The sequence below is a fragment of the Castor canadensis genome, chromosome 15 (genome assembly GCF_047511655.1).
Source record: "Castor canadensis chromosome 15, mCasCan1.hap1v2, whole genome shotgun sequence".
Lineage (NCBI taxonomy): Eukaryota > Metazoa > Chordata > Mammalia > Rodentia > Castoridae > Castor > Castor canadensis.
Window position 1 is genome coordinate 70,368,590 of NC_133400.1, and position 21,892 is coordinate 70,390,481.

General features: G+C 37.0%; 3 protein-coding genes across 4 annotated transcripts in view; 2 read left to right on the forward strand and 1 right to left on the reverse strand.

Annotated features, from left to right (window-relative positions):
- The window catches only part of LOC109677561 (cyclin-Y-like), a 344,091-nt gene that overhangs the window by 318,792 nt on the left and 3,407 nt on the right, over positions 1-21,892 (forward strand). Inside the window, exons 9-10 of one of the 2 annotated variants that reach the window (XM_074056430.1) lie at positions 20,306-20,443; positions 21,229-21,269. The gene's annotated coding sequence lies outside the window, so the exon portion shown is untranslated. Of the gene's footprint in view, positions 1-20,305; positions 21,878-21,892 lie in introns of those variants that run through there. The other variant, XM_074056429.1, reaches the window with a different exon arrangement.
- LOC109678662 (centrosomal protein of 295 kDa-like) overlaps positions 1-21,892 on the forward strand; it is a 381,166-nt gene that overhangs the window by 289,694 nt on the left and 69,580 nt on the right. The gene's annotated exons all lie outside the window — the stretch shown is intronic.
- LOC141417501 (neutral amino acid uniporter 4-like) overlaps positions 1-21,892 on the reverse strand; it is a 126,366-nt gene that overhangs the window by 70,792 nt on the left and 33,682 nt on the right. The window contains exon 2 of the mRNA XM_074056439.1: positions 17,693-17,760. The gene's annotated coding sequence lies outside the window, so the exon portion shown is untranslated. The remainder of the gene's footprint in view (positions 1-17,692; positions 17,761-21,892) is intronic.

Here is a 21,892-nt window from a genome sequence, read left to right on the forward strand (position 1 = left end):
TAAAAATTAGAAAAGGAGGCATGCTTCCATGCATATAACCAAGGGTAAAACAAAACAGATGTTGTTGGTCTACAAGATACCAAGAATCTGCTATCTCCATAGTTTTTCAATAGAGACCATTCCAAGGCATAGAAACTCGGTTCACTATAACTCCCAACATCAAGTCCAAGATGGACTGAGTCAGGAGGGGCACTTGACCTGGTAGTGTTTTACCACTCTAACCAAGAAGTTACCTTTTGTGAAAAGATGAGCTCAACCTCTCAGCTTCTTGAGAGTCTTGAGAGTAAGGTAGCCAACAGAGGGCACTGAGGCAGAGAAATCAGTACAGCAAGAGTCTGGGCAGTTCTAATGAGTCAAGAGGAAACTGAAGCTGAAGAGATGAGATCATCTCTCCAACACTGATCCCCAAATGAGCAGCTAAAGAATGAGGAAACACTAAGATAGACAATGGAGAGGAAAATAACATGATGCTAGATCAGGACTACTTTGGGAGGCATTTGAAGACAGAGAGAGAAAAAGACAGAGAAAGAAAATGGGTGTGGGGGGAAGGAAAGAAGGAAGGAAAGGAAGGAGGGAGGGAGAGAGGGAAGGAAGGAAGGAAGGAAGATGGAGGAAGAACAGAAACAGAGCCACATGAGGGTGCTCATGGCTCAGGACAATGAAGGAACATGTAGATGGCCTCTAGAGTGGTCTTCTCCATGTCATTATCAGCTCCCTCTTAGGAAAGTAATTCGTCTCGGGTCTTCCACGCCTTCAGCTAAATTCTAGACTAAAAAAGTAGTGAGAAAGAGTAAAGGAGCAGAGGCCAAAATTTCCTACCCCTCTTCAGAAACAATGTCAGCAGTCATCCTTAGCAAGGGACTTTCAACTGTGGCCAAGACTCTCAGGGTTACTTGTGCAATTTTAAAATACATGGAAGTCTGGAAATGCTAATGTGTTTAAAATCCACACATGTAAAATCACAGGGATTCTCAGGTACAGATGGAAGTTAGAAGATCATTGTAACAACACCTCTGTGTATAAAGCAGCCCTAAGCATTACCATCCTTTGCAAATTCTGTTTTTTTTTCTTTGTTATGGAGGCTTGGAAAACATAAAGGCCCTAACTCTTTCTTCCAAGCTAAGAAATATGTCATGATATGAATTGTTTAGATGATAATCATGTAATTAGGTATCTATACAACCTAATTTATGAGCCAGTTCTTTTTAAATGATCTACTTTATTCAGTATGCTATTCTTCCTTCATTTTTAAAAAATTAATTTACTGTATACTACTTCCAGTTCCTGGAATGTAGTAGTCTAGCTGTGGGGAGGGTGATACACTTACATACACAATGACCAGCAAAACAGTAGGCACATCCATTAAGAATGTGATGTAAGTTAGAGTTTATTGTACTGGAGTTGCAAAGTAATGTCTGGTGGAATGATGGAGTTAGAGATTACTTGATCTGTTTACATGATTCTTGATGTTTATATTTTCTCTATAATTCTCTCCTGTACCCCAGACTGCTGCTTTTTACTTAAGCACTGGTCTAGGGATATATGTCCTGTATCCTGCCTTTTTTTGGTGGCACTAGGGTTTGAACGCAGACTTTGCCCTTGTAAAAGCAGGCACTCTACCATTTGATCCACACCTCCAGTCCATTTTGGTCTATTTTAGAGATGGGATCTTGAGAGAACTATTTGCACAAGCTGACCTTAAACTACAATCCTCCCAATCTCAGCCTCCCAAGTAGCTAAGATTATGGGCATGAGCCACTGTGCCTTGCCCAGTTTTCCCCATTTTTGACTACTTTCCCAGTGATTCTGCCATCAAGGTATTTATCTCTAGTCACTGCAACTTTAATAAGAAGGAATCATAGCATGCATTAATTATCAATTATACTCAGTCCAAACGGGAGGCATAGGGAAAAAAATGTCACTCTTAGATGGTAGGGTACCCCTGGAAACGGGTAGTAGTCATATAGAGTCCCAATTCAATTTGGCAAATATTCCTGACTACAGGGAATACAGGGAAATCCTGAAACATACTGTAGCAACAGAGCAGCATGTCTCCTTAATCCAGTTCATTAATGAAGACCTTTTTTCTGTTTTCCTGAGGTATGAATACTCCAAACCACAGGCTTACATTTTGACAGCTAATTTTGCAGGTTATAATATTCCTGCTTAACCCAAGAGAAAAAAAGAGATGGATGATTGAGATTAATCATTTGTAAAATTATAATTCTGTCACAGATAATAATTTGCAAGATATTTCCCTTTTCTGAAATCCCTAGAATGCACCATAAATTGTCACACTTTGTAACAGAACATGTAACACATTAGGGGAGTCCTAATACAGCAAGTCGGCTAGAAAAACAAACCAATTGCCTTATAATTGGCATGTTCTCCCCGTGACTATTCTCCTCCAAAGGAATATTGTGCCTTGAGTGAAGAAGGGTTTAAAAAATTATTATTCAAGAAGGGGTTATCTTCATCTTATTACCATTTGAGTTGTAATATATGGTATTTCTTTACCTCACAGAAGCTGTTAGAACATACAATTGTGTGCCCAGAAGGCAAACTGATCTCTTGTGGACAAGTGAGCCAATTTAGAAAATTTTGATTAATTTTTAATTAAAAAAGACTATCAAAGTGAACATATAAAAATTGACTGTCTGAGAATGGTTACATGAGTCCACATGGACTTGCTGTAGTATTAGCAGAACTCTCTGTAAACTTTGCTTTATTTTCTAAGCCCATTTTATAAGGACTTAATACTGTTTCAACAACAAAAGCAAAGAAGCTTGAAGGATTTTATGTGAAATTTCCTGAGAGTGGTGAGGCTGAGTCAGACGCAATGGAAGGGGGGCTGTGGAGCTCTGTATTGTCTTAGCCTATGTTTAGCTGAGTTGCTTAGAGCAGAAGCTAACAAGATCAGGGTTATGAGCTCAGTGCTTGTGTGGGCCAGGCAGTTCTAGCTCTGCTCTGTCTACCTCTGCAGGCTACACAGAACTCAGATACACCAGTCTCAGGCATATATACTTCAGGGATCCAGGGATGAGAGACTTGAAATGAAATAAAATGCCCCGTCCCTAATTCTTCTTTTAAAATATGACTGTAGTTGTAAATAGTATATTATGCATATTAAAAAACTCCCAGAGTAAATTCAAGTGTCTCACCATAAAAAATGATAGGTAAGATGTTATATATGTTAATTAGCTTGATTTATTCATGCCACACTATATACATAATTATAATCAAACATCACGTTGAACCTCATAAACATATGCAGTTATTATTTGTCAACCAATAATTAAATATGTGCAGAAGGTATATTTTAAAATGCTAGAATAAAAGATTTGGGATGTTTTAACCATGAAGAAATGATAAATGTTTGAGGAGATAGATATTTTAACCTGATTTAAATTATATAATGCATACGTGTATCAAAATATTACATTATACTGCATAAATATGTATATAATTTTATGAGTTTACATATCAATTAAAAATAAGTAAAGAAACATTCCTAAAAGGACTACTTTCCAAGTGTTGGCCCTCTCACCAACCCCGTAGTACCACTTTGATTTGAGCCACCACACTCTCTCTCTGTCTTTTTTTTTTTTTTTTTGGTGATACTTGGGTCTGAACTCAGGCCTCATCTCATGCTTGCTAAGCAGGTGCTCTATCATTTAAGCCATTCCACCAGCCCAAAGCTAACTAACCACAAACGGATAAGAACCCCACTACTCTCTCTTGCCAAGATTATTGCAGTGCCTTCCAACACTTCTCCCTGCTACATTCCTTGCCTCCTTCAAATTATCCTCAACAAAGTAACTAAGTGATACTCTTACAACAAAATCTAGAACATCTCCCTCTTCTGCTCAAACTTCTGATAGTTTCCCATTCAATTCCAAGAAAAGGCCAAAGACTTTGATGTCCAAACAGAATTTAAGCCATTTCCATTTCCTCCATTTGGTTCTTGCAGTCTTCCCTCAACCCAATGGCAACCATCTTTTCCTATTGCCTTGGTAACATCTGGCATAGGCTCCACAGTGCGTCACACATCTTAAGAAAAGGCAGTGTGTCAGCAGCACATGTGCTTTATGAGGCAGTGCTTGAGGAGGGGGCAGGGGACAAATGCCTAGATTCCTTCATGAACTCGAGAGGGAGCAAAATGAAAATGAAAACTACAAATGAATCCTATTTTTTTTTAATTCTTTGACAGCAACAAAAGCAAAATACAAAGTAGCATCTCAGTATCTCATAAATACAAGTTATCCCACTACACATAAAAAATAGTTTCCTGATGGCTGAAAAGTTAGGAAGCACTTCCTTGTAAGTGCACATTCTGAGGATAGAGAGTGTGACTCAGTATAAAGAAGGAGGTGATTTAAGGAGGTTAACTCTGAGCCTCAATATTCAGTGTCAACTCAGGAAGGACAAAATACACAAGTCCAGAAGTACAATGCCTAGAATTTTTGGAAAAGAATTATATGAATCTTCCTTGAGAATATATTAGCAAATCTAATGAGGGAAGTCCCATAACACAATTTATTTTAGCAGTTAACTCTCCAAATAAAAAGTAATGCTTTACTTTTATATACTCATGTAGTCTCACTGGAGCAGGTTATATACATAAGGCATTCATGCATTCCCAAAATGTTTCATGAACTCCTACTGCAAGGCATGGTTTCATGTACTGTTTGGCACATATCAGTGAACAAAATGCAAATGAGCCCTGCCTTAATGGAGTTTATATTCCATGGGAAGGAGACTATAAAAGCCATAATAAATAAGTACCTTTTATAGTCTATTAGAAGTTGACAAGTGACATGGATTAAAAGAAAAGTTGACTTCAAGAAAGAGAATCAAGAGTACAGTGGTTGGGATGGCATGTTAGGTATGGCATGTTAAGAATAGCAAGAAGGACATTAATCGTCCCTACCCCAAACATATTGGGATTTCAAAGATTTTCTCAGTGATACCTGACCATTAGCTTGCAGAGATGTGTCTGCAACCTAACACTTTTTTAAAAAAAGAAATCATTTTTATATTCTTTTGGGTTTTTTTGGTGGGCTTCTTTGATAATACAATAGCATCATTTTGACAGATAGCCCCTTCAGTCATGCTGAGTGCCTTGCTTTAAAAGCATCATTACACCCCCAAGCTCTTAAGACCAGGCCTCAGCCCATAAACCAGGGTTTTATTTTGTGTGGCCATGAGTTTTCTGTGTGCCTCTGTACCACCATTTCTGCAGAAGAAGCAAGCAATGATGAAGATGCAAGCACTCCATGTGCTGCTGATACCTAGAGATTATCAGCTCAATCTTTATGGTTATGTACTTCTAGGCAAGCACTCTACCATTTGAGCCATGACCCAGTCTTTTTGTTATAATGTTGTTTTTGATTTAGGTTCTGGCTTCAAACTGCAATTCTCCTGTCTACATTTCCCAAGTAGCTGGGATTACTGGTAGGCGCCACCACACTGGGGATAAAAGGGATTTTTTATGTGTTTTATTTTGTTTTTTTAAAGACAATAGGGCACAGAATTTCAAACAAGTCCCTAGGATTTCTCAGTTTTACCTAGGAAGTTTATAACATTTCTTGAGAGAAAGTGTTACAATTGTCCATAGAGTGTGTGTATTCAAATCCTAATTCCAAGTTTAAATTAGATAATGAAAGGGAGGGGGGAAGAAAGACAAGAACCTACTAGGATAGTTATATTTTCACTGCCTTTTCCAAAAAGGAAATGAGGTATAACAACAATCCATCCAAAACAAATAAATTAATCATGATTTAGTACAGTACATAATACATGGCAAAAGCTCAAGAGTTAATTATTAAGATGTGCACTAATATTTCAGCAAACTTTGGTATTTAGGTTGATTTAAGTAAGAAATTGACATAAAATGACGGGCATAGAGTTTGAGAGTTTTGATCATCTATGATATGCAAAAAATGATTTGAGCTTATTCTTCAGATAACTATTTTTCTGAAGCCATTTGTTTTTGATATTACTTTGTTGTGTCTCTTGTTAGAAGGACATGAAATATCCTTATATCTGTACAATCAGTGATGTTCCTTAGCATCTGGAGTTTTTGGACATTTGCCTGGGACCATTCACCAGTCATAAGAAACAGAAGGCCACCACCACAAGGAGCATCTAGACTTGCTCAGACTTAACTGACACACAGATATCAAATTCATCTTAGGCTCAGAAAAATCAGATGGCTGGTTTCATGGAAAAGTTAACAACCTCCTCTATTCCTATCTGTGTTGTCTTTCTTTGGACTTTATGGAAGATTGGACTCTTAACCTAATAAATGAGGCTGTGCTTGCACAATCAAAACAACTAGCTGAAAACTGGAAAATTCAGTCAGATGTTTTGCCTTCACAAACTCTTACAACCAGTTTGACAACTTGTTTTCACTATGTTGAGTCTTTTCTTTTAAAATAACTGTTGTTTTACCATAATATAATATATATTGTGAGAAACATAAACAATTCAGTATAGATATGAAATTGATTTTGAGAAAGTCCAGAATCCTTATACTGTTAACATTTTTATATATCTCTTCCAAGTCTTTTCAAAAATACTTTATTTTCAGTATATATGTACTTTTTGCATTTGATTTCTCTATCCACTTTGTAATCTGCTTCTCTTACCTAAAAATAAATTGTGAGTTTGCCTAGGTTTTTAAATATTATTTTCTGCCATGGATTTATTAAATAGTAACATAATTTTCTTCAAAGAGTTATGTGTTGTTGAATAACTAATCTTCTCATTTTAATATATAGAATACTAGTAAGCAATCCTACACATAAATTTGAGGCATCTATCAGATTATATTGTTTTATGACAGTGGAACAAAAACAGCAGAATACTATATTAAAATTCTATACTGCTGTATTCATAGTGAAGTGCTTTGTGTACATGAACTCATTTTGACAGTGAAACTTACATCACCCTTTTGGGTTTCTGGGAGAAAAGAAAGAGGACAAACACTTCCACTCTGTGTTAGTCTCTCTGCATGCTATATCACTATGACTGATTTAAATAGGTGGCTGGGACTTGACAGAGGTATTGCTGTTGCTTAGTATATTAAATGAAATTCAGAGACAGGAGTGTTTGAAGCTCTGTTTTCTGTTGAATGGAAGTCTGGAAGGAGATGTGTTGTTATTTAGAGACTCTCCCTGACAGTTCTTCTTTGTAAGGTAGCTACCTCTAAAGGAGAAATAAACAGTCATTGGAAAAAATTTTCATCAGATGACTACAAAGGCAATGACTACAAAGAAGTTGTATAAAAGCTGGCATCAGGGGCTCACACCTGTAATCCTAGCTACTCGGGAGACAGAGATCAGGAGGATTGTGATTCACAATTGGCCTGAGAAAGTAGTTCAAGAGACCCTATCTTGAAAATACCCAACACAAAAAAGGGCTGGCAGAGTGGCTCAAGTGGTAGAGCACCTGCTTGGCTTGAGGTTCTAAGTCCAAACCCTAGTACTACCAAAAAAAGTTGTGTAAAACCTAATCAATGAAATAAATACTTTTTGAATTCTACACCAGCCACTGTACATACCACATATCCTCTTGATCACATTGCAGAAGTCTATTATTAGGACAATTTATCAATTGCTATGAAATACTTCTCCTCAAGCAATATTTGCAAATATAAGTATTTATACTAGAAATATATTACCAAATTACAGTTAAGAATTTTTTCAAGAATTCTGATGATAGCATTTTTATAATAGCAAAGAATACCTAAATAACAATAAAAGACTAGTTAAATGGTTATAATACATTCATATACTTAGCAGGTATCAATAGGCAGTGACTTCCAAGATATGTTAAGGGGAAAAAGTAAATTTTCTGGCATTTATTTATATTATATATCATGGTTAATTTTATGTGTTAAAGTGGCTAGATTTTGGTGTCCAGTTTTTCAAACACTAATTTCAATGTATGGTGAAGGAACATTCTAGATGTGATTAGCATTCATCATCAGTTGACTTTAAGTAAATCACATCACTGTCCCTAATGCAGGTGGGCCTCAGCCATGCAGGTGAAGGCCTTGGGAACAAAACTGAGGTCTTTCAGAAATGAAGGAACTCTCTCAAAACTAGAATGTCACCTCTTACCTTAATTTACATTCTGTTCATCTGCCTGTGAGTTTCAGACATTTCTAGCTTCCCCCATATCACATGAGCCAATTCTTTAAGTCTCTCTCTCTCTTTCTCTCTGTATATACACCTGGGCACACATACACCACACAAACACAAAAACACATACAACACACACATAGTCACAACATCCTAGAGTTCCCAGGAGAACTCTGACATGCTCTGTTATTGTACCTTTTATAAAATTTTGTTAGAGTTGTTATGATTATATATTCTGTGGTTGTCTCAGAATATTCCAGAGAGTAGTAACAGTCAGAACCGAGCAGGACAGGGAGATATGATTTCCAGCAAAGGCTGGCACTTTCTTAGCCAGAACTCCAAGTACTGGCAGAACATTCCTCTCTACCCATTCCCCAGCTGGCTTAGCCTTCCTAACTTGCCCAGTGTAGGTACAACTTGCCTTTCTCACACTCAAACTATTTCAGACATTAATGAATGGCCTTTCCTTTTCTCTTTTAGTTATTTTCTTTCCCCTTTGGGACTAAATTTTAATAGCCCAAATTAATTCCTCCTTACTTCCTAGGATCCCTGCCCCCCATCCCTAAACCTGTAAGACCTTAACCTACATAATATTCTGGAGCTAGAGAACAGGACCATGGGTGTGGGGAACAGACACTGCTACTTGGACTTGGCGATTTTCCCCAGCAATAATAGCAGAGGGGCCTGGGCTACCAAGGTGGAGGGTTGCAGATATTTTGGTGGTTGGTTTTTGTTTTGTTTTGTTTTGGTGTTTGTTTGTATTTTTTGATTGCTCATATTGTGCTTTTAGGTAGAATATTTAAACAACTTCATTTAATGAAGGAATTTATCTCTGGATATTTGCAGCAGATTATGAAAATATTTGACTTTGGCATCCTTGAAAGCATGTAAAAATAGCATAATTGGCTGCAGAGATCAGAGGAAGATAAATTGATCTTACTAGAGGGCAAATGATCCAATAGGGGTTCACGTTGTTTAGAGAAAGGTTGTAACCTAAGCAGGAAGAGAGGAAAGAAGTATAGAAAGATGCTCTTTAAAAAGATTCAGCACTGATAAAACCTGAAAACTTTGCTTCTTCATACTATCATCAAGCTATGGCTCTTGCAAGGTTTCCCAGGAATAAATGAGTATGAAGCCTGCTGCAACTCAATATGACCTCAGAGTCTGTCCTCTAACAACTTGAAGGCTATTAAAACAACTCAGCATTTAAATGGATTCTTTGGGACACTATGTGGCTTGGAAAAATCAGTTCCATTTTGTCTGCAGCCTCCCTGCTACTGAGCTCCCACAAGGATGCTCGGACACATTCTGCCAAACACCACCTTCTCCCTCCAAATCACCACCCTCATATCAAAGACCTTCCTTACTCTATTTGTGGAAATATTTTCTAAGTACTTAGGCCAATCAAATCCTACCTGTCTAGCATAGCCCGATGCCACAGGCATAACTGCAAGATACTTCCTACAGCAGGCAGAGATGGAACTCTACTAAGGCTAATTTTAAGTAATTGTCTGAACCTTTTCTCTTGTGAGCGAAAAAAGCCATGTACAAGCCTGAATGTAGATATAGCAGTGTTCCTTCAATAATTTATATTTACATTACCAGATAAGAAGATTATTATTAATAGTAAAGTTCAGCCGGCTCTGATGTTATTGCATAATGGCAATGTACCCAATAATAACTTTCTGCTCTACTGGCAATCACTGGTCCTTCAAAGCACTAACTTGTGAGTCATTCCAAGGCATGGTGGACCCCAGCATTTTAATATTCCTCTGTGGTATATATGAAGCCTCCCAATTGTGGTTTACAAATTTTACATCTTTTCTGAAATATAAATTTTCGTAGAATCTCAGTGTTTAAAATAGAAAAGTAGGAATACTACGAAAGGAGCTAAGAAGGCCTGATTTATCACCCATTAAGACTGCCTTCCTTTTTCTCTATTGAAGTACAATAATGCAATCCCAAGGATCCATGGAACATGACTTTTGAATCCATGGACTAAATGAAATCCAACTTTAATTTGGTGTGCTCAGTTTCCCTGTTTTCTTTAACTGTCCTGCCAGGTCCATATTCTCTTGAATCCACAGTCATTAACATTCGTAACTACTGGGTTTTCTCTTTGATATTAATTGGGATCCCACACTCGGAATTATCAAGGTATTAATCTTGATCATTTGGCTTAAAATCTTTCTAAAGTATTTACTGATACTGTTAGGGAGCATACTAACTGGATTTTGATTTTTTCTTAGCTAATATCATAATTTTGAAAATGATAATACCTACTATGTTAAGAGATAGCTAATATAATACAGTAGGAAGGGTATGAGCTGTGGAGTCCATGGCACAAACCTATTTGAGTGACCTTAAGTAAATAAACATTTTTAAAAATTCATAATATCAGAATGATGTCTAATTTGCAGAGATGAGTATAAAAACTTGCTTAGTATAACATCTTCCACATAGTAGGCACCAAATAATTTGGTGAGGGGAAGAGGAGAAGGATGTTGATAAAGACTACTACCTGTCTGCCCCAATTCATCCTCTACACTTAGGGACTGAGTTTCCATGGAGATTTGCCTTTTCCACCTTTTCACCATCTTCATTAAATAGAGTTGTACTGTAGTCACCATGTAGCTAGTACTGCACAAGAAGTTGACCCATATTTGATGCAGACCCTTTCTTCTCTATTGGATGGATGTGGTGATTCTTTATGAGGTGTGAGTTGAGAGAGGCAGTAACACAACACATAGAGGTGACATAGGAGAAGGACCATCTGTTCTCAATTTGTTTGTGCCTCTTTGTAGACCCACCAGGGTCCAACTCATATATGTATCGTTTTCATAAACAATGGATTTCTGGGGCACTTGCTTGACCTATGACTTGGAGGATCCAATGGGAACTTGGAGGCTCATGTTACACAGTGATGTGATTCCCCAAGATCAGGAGTCCAGTGTTTACTAGTAAGTAGTTGCTTTAGCAGCTGTCTAATTGAAATGCTAGGTTCTTTGATCAAAATCCCCCCAATCTTCCCCCTTCTCCTAAGCTCCTAGTAACCACCATTTTATTAATTACTTTTTAAGATTACTCACATTAGTGAGATCATGTAGTATTTGCCTTTCTGTGACAGGTTTACTTTACTTAGCCTAATGTTCCCATGTTCTCTCATGCTGTCACAAATAACAGAATTTCCTTCATTTGTAAGACTGAATAGGATTTCGTTATGTACATGTAATGTGTATGTCTGTATCTACTCATCAGTTGACTGATACCTTTGCTGACTCTACATCTTGGCTATTGTGAATAATGCGTCAATGAAAATGCAAGTGAAGGTATGTTCTCAATATACAAATTGAATTTCCTTTATGTATATATAGAGAGATGGTCTCTACTTTACAATGGTTCAGTTTAAGATTTTCCAGTGTTCAGATGATAGGAAAATGGTTTATATTTAATAGAAAATATACTATAGCCGGGCTGCTGGTAACTCATGCCTATAATCTTAGCTACTTGGAAGGCAGAGATCAGGAGAGTCATAGTTTGAAGCCAATCTGGGTAAACAGTTTATGAAACCCTATCTCAAAAATGCATAACACCAAACAGAGCTGGTGGAATGACTCAAGAGGTAGAGTGTCTGCCTAGCACATAGGAGGCCCTGAGTTCAAACACCAGTACCCACAACATCAAAAAAAAAAAAAGAAAAAAGAAACTATAAATTATCGAACTGTGGTCTTTTTCCAGGCTAGAGGTAAGTGCTACAGTACTCTGCCAAAATGCTGGGAAGTGGCTGTGAGCCCAGCTCCCAGTCAGTCACTAGATCAAGAGGGTAAACAACTCATAATATGGGATGTCCTGCAGTATTAAGCTGTGATGTTGGGTAGGTACTACTTATACGTATTAAATGCATTTTTTCCTTATGGTATTTTCAGCTTATACTGGGTTCAGCAGGACATAGTCCCACAAAAAGTCAAGGAACACCCATATACCCAGAAGAATTTCTAGTCATGGTGTTTCCACCATCATAGCTGTGCTATTGTACAACAATGGTGTAAAAAGGTTCCACTTTCTGTGCATCCACACCAATACTAGTTATCTCCTGACTTGCTGATAACAGTCATCCTAACAATTGTGGGATGATTTTTCATTGTGATTTTAATTTGTATTTCCCTAATGACTAGTGATGTCAAACCATTTGTATGCCTTCTTTTTTAGTTGTTCTTTTTTATTAGCATATATTAATTATACAAAGAGGCTTCACTGTGATTTTCCATACATGCATGTAATGTGCTAAGATCAAATTTACCCCCTCTATTATTCTTTCTTATCTCCTGCTTTTTAAAAAAAAGTTAATGGATTTCATTATTCTATTTCATATATAAAGTACTTCAGTGATATTTATTTCCCATTCCCCCAGCCCCTTGTTTCTTCCTCTTCCCTTTTACTGGTTCCCTTGCCAAAGAGTCTCCTTTCACATTCATGTCATTTTTCATTTTTTGGTGGTACAAGGGTTTGAACTCAGGGCCTCACACTTGCTAGGCATGTGACCTACCACTTGAGCCACTCTGCCAGCTGTGTGTGTGTGTGTGTGTGTGTGTTAAGTATTTTTGAGATTGAGTCTCTTGAACTTTTTACCTTGACTTCGAACAAGGATCCTCCTATTCTCTGCCTCCCAAGCAGCTAGGATTACAAACATGAGCCACTGGTGCTTGGCTCATGTCATTTTTCTAAATTTGAATTCTGAAAATGAGAATATGGTATTTATCTTTCTGACTCTGGCTTATTTCACTTAACAGGATGATTTCCAGTTCCATGCATTTTCCTGCAAATGATATAATTTATTCTTTATGGCTGAATAGCACTCTATTATATACAATATATGTATGTACATATATAACTCCATTTTATATATAAACTCCATATATATATATATGGAGTTATATAGTTATTTTCTTTATCCATTCATCAGTTGTTGGGCACATAGGCTGATTTCATAATTTATTCACAGTTTAGCTATTATGAAGAGTGCTACTATAAACATGGGTCTGCAAGTATCTCTACTGTGTACAACACTTCCATTCCTTCAGATATGTGCCCGGGAGTGGTATAGAAGGATCTTACAGTTATTACAAATGGAAACACCATATGACTAGAAATTCTTCTGGGTATATGGGTGTTCCTTGACTTTTTGTGGGACTGTGTCCTGCTGAACCCAGTATAAGCTGAAAATACAAGGAAAAAGTGCATTTAATACATATAAGTAGTACCTACCCAACATCACAGCTTAATACTGCAGGACATCCCATATTATGAGTTGTTTACCCTCTTGATCTAGTGGCTGACTGGGAGCTGGGCTCACAGCCACTTCCCAGCATTTTGGCAGAGTACTGTAGCACTGACCTCTAGCCTGGAAAAAGACCACAGTTAAAAATTTATAGTTTTTTTTTTTTTTTTGATGTTGTGGGTACTGGTGTTTGAACTCAGGGCCTCATATGTGCTAGGCAGACACTTTACCTCTTGAGTCACTGTGCCAGCTCTGTTTGGTGTTACATATTTTTGAGATAAGGTTTCATGAACTGTTTACCCTGATTGGCTTCAAACTATGAAAACAATTTGATCATGCTAATGACCTTTTTAATGTGTTGTCCAGTTCAGTTTTCAAATATTTTATTGATAAATATTTGTGTTGATATTCACCAAGGGATTTGCTCTGCAATTTTCTTTTGTTGTTGTGTTCTTATCCAATTTTTGTTTCAGGGTAACACTGACTTCAGAGAATGAGTTAGCAGCATTTCTATCTGTTTTTATTGAATTCTCTTTCATATACTGCATTGTCTTCATTATTTCACTCAGGTACTTATTTTAATTCTCTCAGAATTCATCCAAGCCTTTATTTGTGTCCTCTTTAATTCTGTCAATAATTTTTATAGTCATTCTTTTGAATTATTTAACTGGGATTTCTTCACTTCACCATCATTAGTGTCTGTGATTGTGGAGTTGTTAACTTATTGCCTTATTTTTTTCATATTTTTTGTATTTCTGCATTAGGATTTGTGCATCTGAAGAAAATTCATTTGTTGTAAGTTTTAATCACTGTAGTCTTTCAGTTACAGTATTCTCAAGGTTCAGGCAGAACTGTGTAGTGACAGGGTTGCAATGCAGTTTCTTATAATTAGACTTGGGCTATGGCTTAGTAGCCAAACATTTGCACATGTTCTCAAGGTACCAGGTCTAATTCCCCAATATTCATATAAATAAAAACCAGCTGGAGTCTCTTGTAGTTCCTAAAGTACAAGTTGTTGCTTTATGTGGGAATGGTCATGGTTCAGTTTTCAATTTTTGGGCCACTTTCACTTCAGAAGTTTTACTTCTTTTTTGTGTAAGAGCCACTGCTGGCCTGAAGGAGTTTTTCAGTCTGTGGGCTAGGCAGTTTCCCATTTTATCCAGAAGCCCTCCTCATCCCCCAGTTTGTGCCTCCAGTAGCAACAGGTATCCAAGCTTAAGGGTATTCCCCCAAATGCATCAAAGTGGAGGGGCAAGCACACAGAGCACTGAGTTCTGCCCTGGTGGGGAAGAACTAAGGGACTTGGGCATTCTGTCTGCCAGATTCAGAATCCTCAGACCTACCTGACTGATATGCAGGTCTTGGATGTTGGTCTCAATGTTTTCAGAGCCAGCCTAAAGTTTCCCACCCTGTGGAGGGAGGAGGCTAGAGAGATTGCAGGATTTGCCAGAACTAGGCTTGAGCTTTCAGTCTCATTTGGCAATAAACACAGATAGCCAGGAGGCCTTTGGTGCTGTTTCCCCACTGATCCTCAGGTGATGGTACTTGCTTCTCAACACAGAGGGCCATGCCTTTACACCCTTCACTGCTTAACTTCCCCACTATTTAAACTTCTCAGTGATTCCATGCCAGACCTTCACCCTCTCTATGACCACTTATAGTGGTCATCTCCCACTCATATACTGCTGAAGAGTGTCCCAAGACTCCCTGAGCCATGATTATTCCTTGCATTCAAGTCCCCAGAGTAGCTTAGTCTCAATCGATGGGCCCTCTCTCAAGATGGCACATTGCTGTAGCTCTCTGAGATAAGGAGAGTGGGAAAATGTCTTTCTCCTCTGATGTCAGCCTGCCACACAGAGCAGTCACTGGCACACCAAATCTCTAAACTAGGTTTAAGGCTTGTGGGAAGTGTTGGAGTTACAGACTGCTTTCTACTCTTCTCTGTTATTTTTCTGTTTCTCCATGCTTTTCAACTGTCCTGTCACCTCTTTCTTGGTTCCCAATGCTCTTTTCTTTCTCTCTTCAGAATATAATCTCTCCTTTCTTACTCTGATGCTTTCATGGAATCAAACAGATTTATACAAGCTAGAAATCTTCTTTAGAGAAATCTCTTTTCAGGTCCTTTGCCCAATTTTAATGGGGTTATTTTTTAAATATTGAATTGTTTTGGTTCTTTTTATATTTTGGGTGCTAATCTCTCAACAGATGTAGGGTTCACAAATACTTTCTCCCATTTTGTAAATTCTCTTTTCACTATGTCATTTCTTTTGCTGTACTTAACTATTTTAGCTTGATGTAATCTGATTTATTTATTGTTCCTTTTGTTACCTGTGCTTTTGGAATCATGCCCCAATAATCTTTGCCCAAACCAATGTTGAGAAGTTGTTCCCCTATGTTTTTTCCCACGTTTAACTCATTAATCCACTGTGAACAACTATTACAATAATCAGTGCAATTTCATTTTTTTGTGTATGGATTACCCACTTTTCCAGCAAAAATAAAATTGAGTACAGGAAGCAAGTTCATAGGCCATTTTCAAGTTACTTTCCACAGCAGGCTAGTAGGTTTGATTTTGGCTAGTGATCCTCTTAGGAGGAACTAAAATATTGCCTAACAGTTGATCATCTGTCCAAGGGAGAATGGATTTTTGTCTACTGACACTTGGCCTGCAGATCAAGAAAAGCTTCCAAGAGTGTTAAATCTAGGTTTGTTTAAGAATAAGAGTGGACACATGGTCTCCTTTTGGCATCTGATGTAAATAACAGAGATGTCTTGGAACTGAAAGATCCATATGGAGTAACATAGGTAAGGGGCTTTTAGGTGATACGTGCCTGCAGCCAATCCCTGTACTAGAGTAAAACATCAGGGCACAAGATGCACCTGACATAGTCACACTATTTTCCCTAAACAAAATAGCCACATCTGTCTATGCTTCTTTAGTAATAATAATAATGTATTTCTTTTCTAATTTATAGCAACATTTTTACTACTACCTATCTTTTTTAATACTATTTATATGCTTTACTATGACATTATTTCAAACTCCTACTCATGTTCTTTCTTTTCCACTATGAGTTTGAAAGTCATAGTTAGAATTGTGCATAAATTAGCGGTAAATAGGCCCTAAGTAAAAGCCTGAAATGGTCTTCAAAACACCTTTGATATCATGACTTTTGATATGCCTGTTTGATTTATGTGATGGCAATATACTTCCTCTTATTTTTGCTCTGGTTGGGCAAAATGATCATAGAGCTAAGTTATAAACTGTCAAGGACTATTGTTGTGATCTCATTGTATAACATTATAATTAATATTACTTGTTTTGTGATAAGATAAAAAATTTGAAGCATGTTCATTATAGTATTTTGTGTCATAGCTTTATGCGGCTATTCAGTAGTATATGTCCAGTACACACACATGAAATTAGTACTAGGTTAGTACAAGTTGGTACCAACTCTATTTGGTTCAGGTTCATCAAGTTAAAAAAATTAAGGCTAAAATCATTTATAATAAGACGAAGAAAACTTCCATTACAGGAGTGCCAATATATGTTTCCTGTAAAGAATATTTCTTTTGAAAATGAAACATTTAAATCAAACATCTGCTTCCTCCAAAATGTTTCACAAAAAAGGAATAAAGACAAAAATAATAGTGTGGGGGGAAGAAAATTCCACTTCAAATAGCTTTTATCTTTGGTGCAGTCTCTAATAGTTCAAATTAAGCAAAGACTAAAATACAAATATTGATTTTGGTGCTGGCTACATTTCCAGGGTCTTTGAAATGTTTAGAAAACAGTCTGCACATTTCATTTCCTTTTTGTTTGGATAGCACATTGTTGCCAGTGTTTCTTTGATTTGTGCATGTGGAATCACTAAAACATACAGCTGGGAAGAGCCACCAGTGATACTTTGTTTTCCAGAGTAAGAACCAGAAACTTGACCTCACCAAAGGGTAATTATATGGGCAAGCTAATGATGAAATCCTGAGCAGTGATGACAAGATGAAGGCTCAGGTACTGGCAATCATAGGATTTGGAATTTTGTGACTGTACTTCTCTGAGTTTTACGAGATGCTGTAGAAGATATCACACTGCCTTCGTCAAACCTCCTGTGTCTCATGTCTGTTCACACACAGTTTAAAGCCGGTCAGAGTCTTAGCTAAATGTGCAGGAGGCGAGAGGGAATCACAGCCCACTCTCTTGCTAGCAGTTCACCCTGGGTGCACATAAATGGCACACAAATTAATAGAAATGTCATAAAAGAATTACCTTGTACCTCTGCAAAAATAGCCAGGAAGATGGTGGCAACTTCACAAATCCAATGGATGAGAAGTAGTCTAGGAAAGTGAAGGGAAAAATGAAGAAATTTTGTCTTACTATCTTAAAGGTTCCTATTTAAATGCTCATGTAAAAAATTTCTTTAATGATAAATGTAGGAAAGTACATCACTTTCCTTTGTATCATTTAAACAACACAGGAGAGTAAATTGGTACAAACTCTTTGGGCAATGCTCATGAAAGCTGAATGTAAGTACAATGTAGCAATTCTATTCCTAGCAACATACCCAACAGAATGAGAGCTTAAGTCTTCCCACACCCATCTACAAGAGCTCCCATACCACAACTCCAAACTAAATAACCCAAACATCCATCAGCAGTACACTGAGTCAAGGATTGTTGTACAATCATAGAATGATATATTTAAGGTCACAAAAAAGAACAGAACTCCATTACACATGATTACATGGATGAATCTTGTATACATGATGTGAAGTGAAAGAAGTTCAGAAACAAGAGAGTACAGCTGTATGGTTCCATTTCTGTGAAATTCAAAAGTAGGCTAACCTAATCTATTGCTACAGTAAGTCAGAACATTGTTATCCTGGGGTAAGAGGAACATAGGGAGCTTGGGGGATGCTTGAAATGTTACCTATCTTAATCTTGGTGTTAATGCATGAAAGATATATGCACATGTTAAAGTTCTTCAGGAAGTACACATTTGTGTACGAACTATAAGGCATATATTAATTCAAAAGGAAAAAAATCACAGTGATGAACTATAATAATAAATAAGCAAAATCTGAGATTGCTATTAAAATTAATGATACATCAAATCATTGTCTTATTGGAAGAAAATTCTACTCTGAGAAGAATTCTCAAATTAATTATGTAACCAGTTCTGGATCCAAGCATCTAACAGAGCTAAGTTACTTAAAGCAGTCAACTTTAGAGGCCACTGGTCAAATTACACTGACACTGCTCTTTAAGTATCTGGGATCTGTTTCAGAAACTGTCTTACTAGATTATGGGATATTATTGTGAACATGCATAAGGGGTCAGATATTTGTTCTCTGAAGGTATCCTAAGTTTTTGTTAGATATAAATAATTTGAAACTGCTCTGGATACACTGAGCATTTGCAGTATGATTAATAAGATTTTTATTGTTCAATAGTCGGATGTATTTAGTCAAAAAAAAATGAGAGTAATAATGTTGTCTGGCTCCAAAAATATTCCTAAGGCCAATTTCAAAGAAAGTTTCCTAAAATATGTAGATCTTTGTTAGCACCAATGATTAAAGCTTTATGGCAGGTTTAGACAGTCAGAAAAAAATCTTGATCCTGAGAACACAAATAAGCACAAATCCAGGAAACCAAGCAACTATATATTTACTTCAGCAATTATGACAGGAATTTGACATTGAATAAGCTTATTCTCAGGAATTATAACCATCTTCATTTAATGTAGTGTAGTAAAATAACCTGAAGAGTTTCATCTCTAGTCCAAAAAAGGTTTCCTCTCCTAAAGGGCCCAACCTGCTCTGCACCAACAGAAAGGCTAGGATTTATAGCAGGGACATACAAGTCACTTTACTTTCAGGTTTCAAATAATCTATTTTGTTTAACCAAACAAATATATATTCTTTTCTTTCATATTTTTCACATCTATTGAACAATTTTCACATTTCTATTTCTTTTTTTTTATATTTCTATTTTAAAAACCTGAGAGCCAGCAGACAAGGCTTCCCATTTGACCACCTCGCTACTGAGGGAAGGTGAATGAGTTGTCTGATTTGCCCAGATCTCAATTTCCTGGTTGGTGAAATTATGATGTAATGCCCGCCTTGCCATATTGTTGGGAAGTGTTTAAGGAGCCCTCTTGGCCAAAGATCAGGGGAGATTCCTTTCTATTTACTATGGATTGTGTTAATTAACTTGCTCATTTTATAAGCAGAGGGAAAGTTTTGGAACTCCGAGATAAGCCGAGAAGAATTTCCTACAAGTTCTTTTAGTTGCAGCTGTAGATAATATTAATGATTACTCACACATTTCCCACTTTAGATTCTCAGCCATCTTTCTCAGGAAAGATGGCTTTTTTTTTCTTTGAACTGTCTAAAACAGATTAAAGCTGTGACAGGGCAGATACCACACAAGTACCTTCTGAGCTCTTTTTCTGAGAGGCAGATAACTTGCCTCCCTCTTTTATACTTGAATGATTGGTAGGGACAGCAACCAATTCCAGCTCTTGTTTCTTACATGGGGGTCCCAAAATGAGGACTTCTGTTTTCTAACAGAAGTATAACAAAATGTCAATATTTACTTTCATCTTGGTAGAACATAAGTATTTTGAGTCATATTTTATATAACTTACATCAAGTATTTTTATTGACTAAAAATAGATGGGTACATTATTCTTAAAGTTCTAATACATTTTTATTTTGAAATGTTACAAAAATGTTCTAATTTCCTAGGCATAAATTTAGGAGCTAGCAAGAGGCTTAGCAGGGCTGAGTGAGCAGGGCTCCAGGCTGGCATGCTTTCACTGCTGCTTACCACCACTGATCTTGAGATGTCATTCAGGTTTTTCCATTTTTCTTGTGTACAGAGGGGAGCAGCAGTAACCCACCTGTTACTTATGAGGAACTTTCTGCAAATATATGACATCATGGAAATCTACCTGGCTTGCTCTGGAAGTAGTTCAGTGACAACATGTAAAAATCAGTCTGGACTAACAAATATTCAGGTAGTAACATTCTTTCACAATTCTGTGAACAAGATTAGCTAGTAACTGCCAGTATTGAGTACCACATTGCGTGTTGTGGAACAGAAGTATAGAGCAAGAACAATGGATGTGTTTCATCTCTTAGGAAGCATTCTAGAACTACTGAGGGTATGAATGTTTAGTTTCAGTGGTAGATTTATTGTTAGCATGTTTTCAGAAGCCAAGGATAAAGGCCCATTTTAGGGCGGCTGTGATCTCACAAGGGGAACTGTGGACAAGATTTAATGAGAACTATTTCTGTAATCCCTGAAAACTTGGATTTTTGCTTTTTAAAAACACAGGATTCAAAAATTTCAACTTTTTAGGGAAAGAATTGTGAAAATATAAATTAAGAAAATAAGTTCTTGGTTTAATAAACCCTTTTGTGAAAACTACTGAGTTGGGGCTTTCCCATGGTAAGTTTATCTTGCCTGAGATTTTCATTAATTTGCTGAACCAGCCACTTAAGTGAGCTGAAGATACATGAAAATTTGCAGTGGGAATGTGTTTCTGAATTAAGTACACTAAAGTGTAATTGTTTTTCTACTTCTCACAGAAAGCAGAAATACATTTAAATGTACGTATACATTTTAAATGTATGTGAGGCCAATACATTGGACTTTATAAACACTGATTTCTAATCAGTATTTTTAGGACCTCATAAATGTTGATTTCTAATCAAAATTTTTATTAGATTAATGATGACTAAATCAAATACGTTAATTAAGTACATTTGAATTTAGACCTTGTGTAACTAAATTTTACAGGCAACTTCTGACCTATACACATCTGCATCAGAATTTCTTGGGTGAGTGGGCATTCTGATTTCTGAATCAGAATTTGCAGGGAGAACTTGCAGTTTTAGTAATTGCCTAGATGATTTGCCTTGAAGTTTGAGAATCATTGACTGCCTTAGTTCATAGAGACTTTACAACAAATCGCATTTCGCTAATGAGGGCATATGCTCAAAGAAGGTAAGTAAATTCTATGACATCCATTGTGTATCCTCACCTATAGTCATCTGTATTTGCTGTGTGCCTGCAGACAAGTTACGTATGAAGTCTAAATTGAAAATTATCATTGTAAACAGTTATGTTTTGGATAAGAGTGTCCCTCAAAGGGACTTATGCATTGAAGGTTTGGTACCTGATGCAAGCAGTGTTCAGAGGTCGGGCTTTTGGGAAGTGACTAAATCATGAGGGCTTTGCTGTCATTAGTGGACTGGTCCATCAACGGATTCACAATTTGAATAGACTATTGAGAGATGGTGGAACTGTGGAAGGTGGGTCTTGGTTGGAGGGAGTGGGTCACTGGGGCATGTTTTTGAAGGATGTCTTGCCCTGCCCTCTTTCTTTTTCTCTCTCTCTCTCTGCTTCCTGTCCACCATGAGATGAGTTGCTTTCTCTCTCATACGCTTTCTTTCCTGATGTC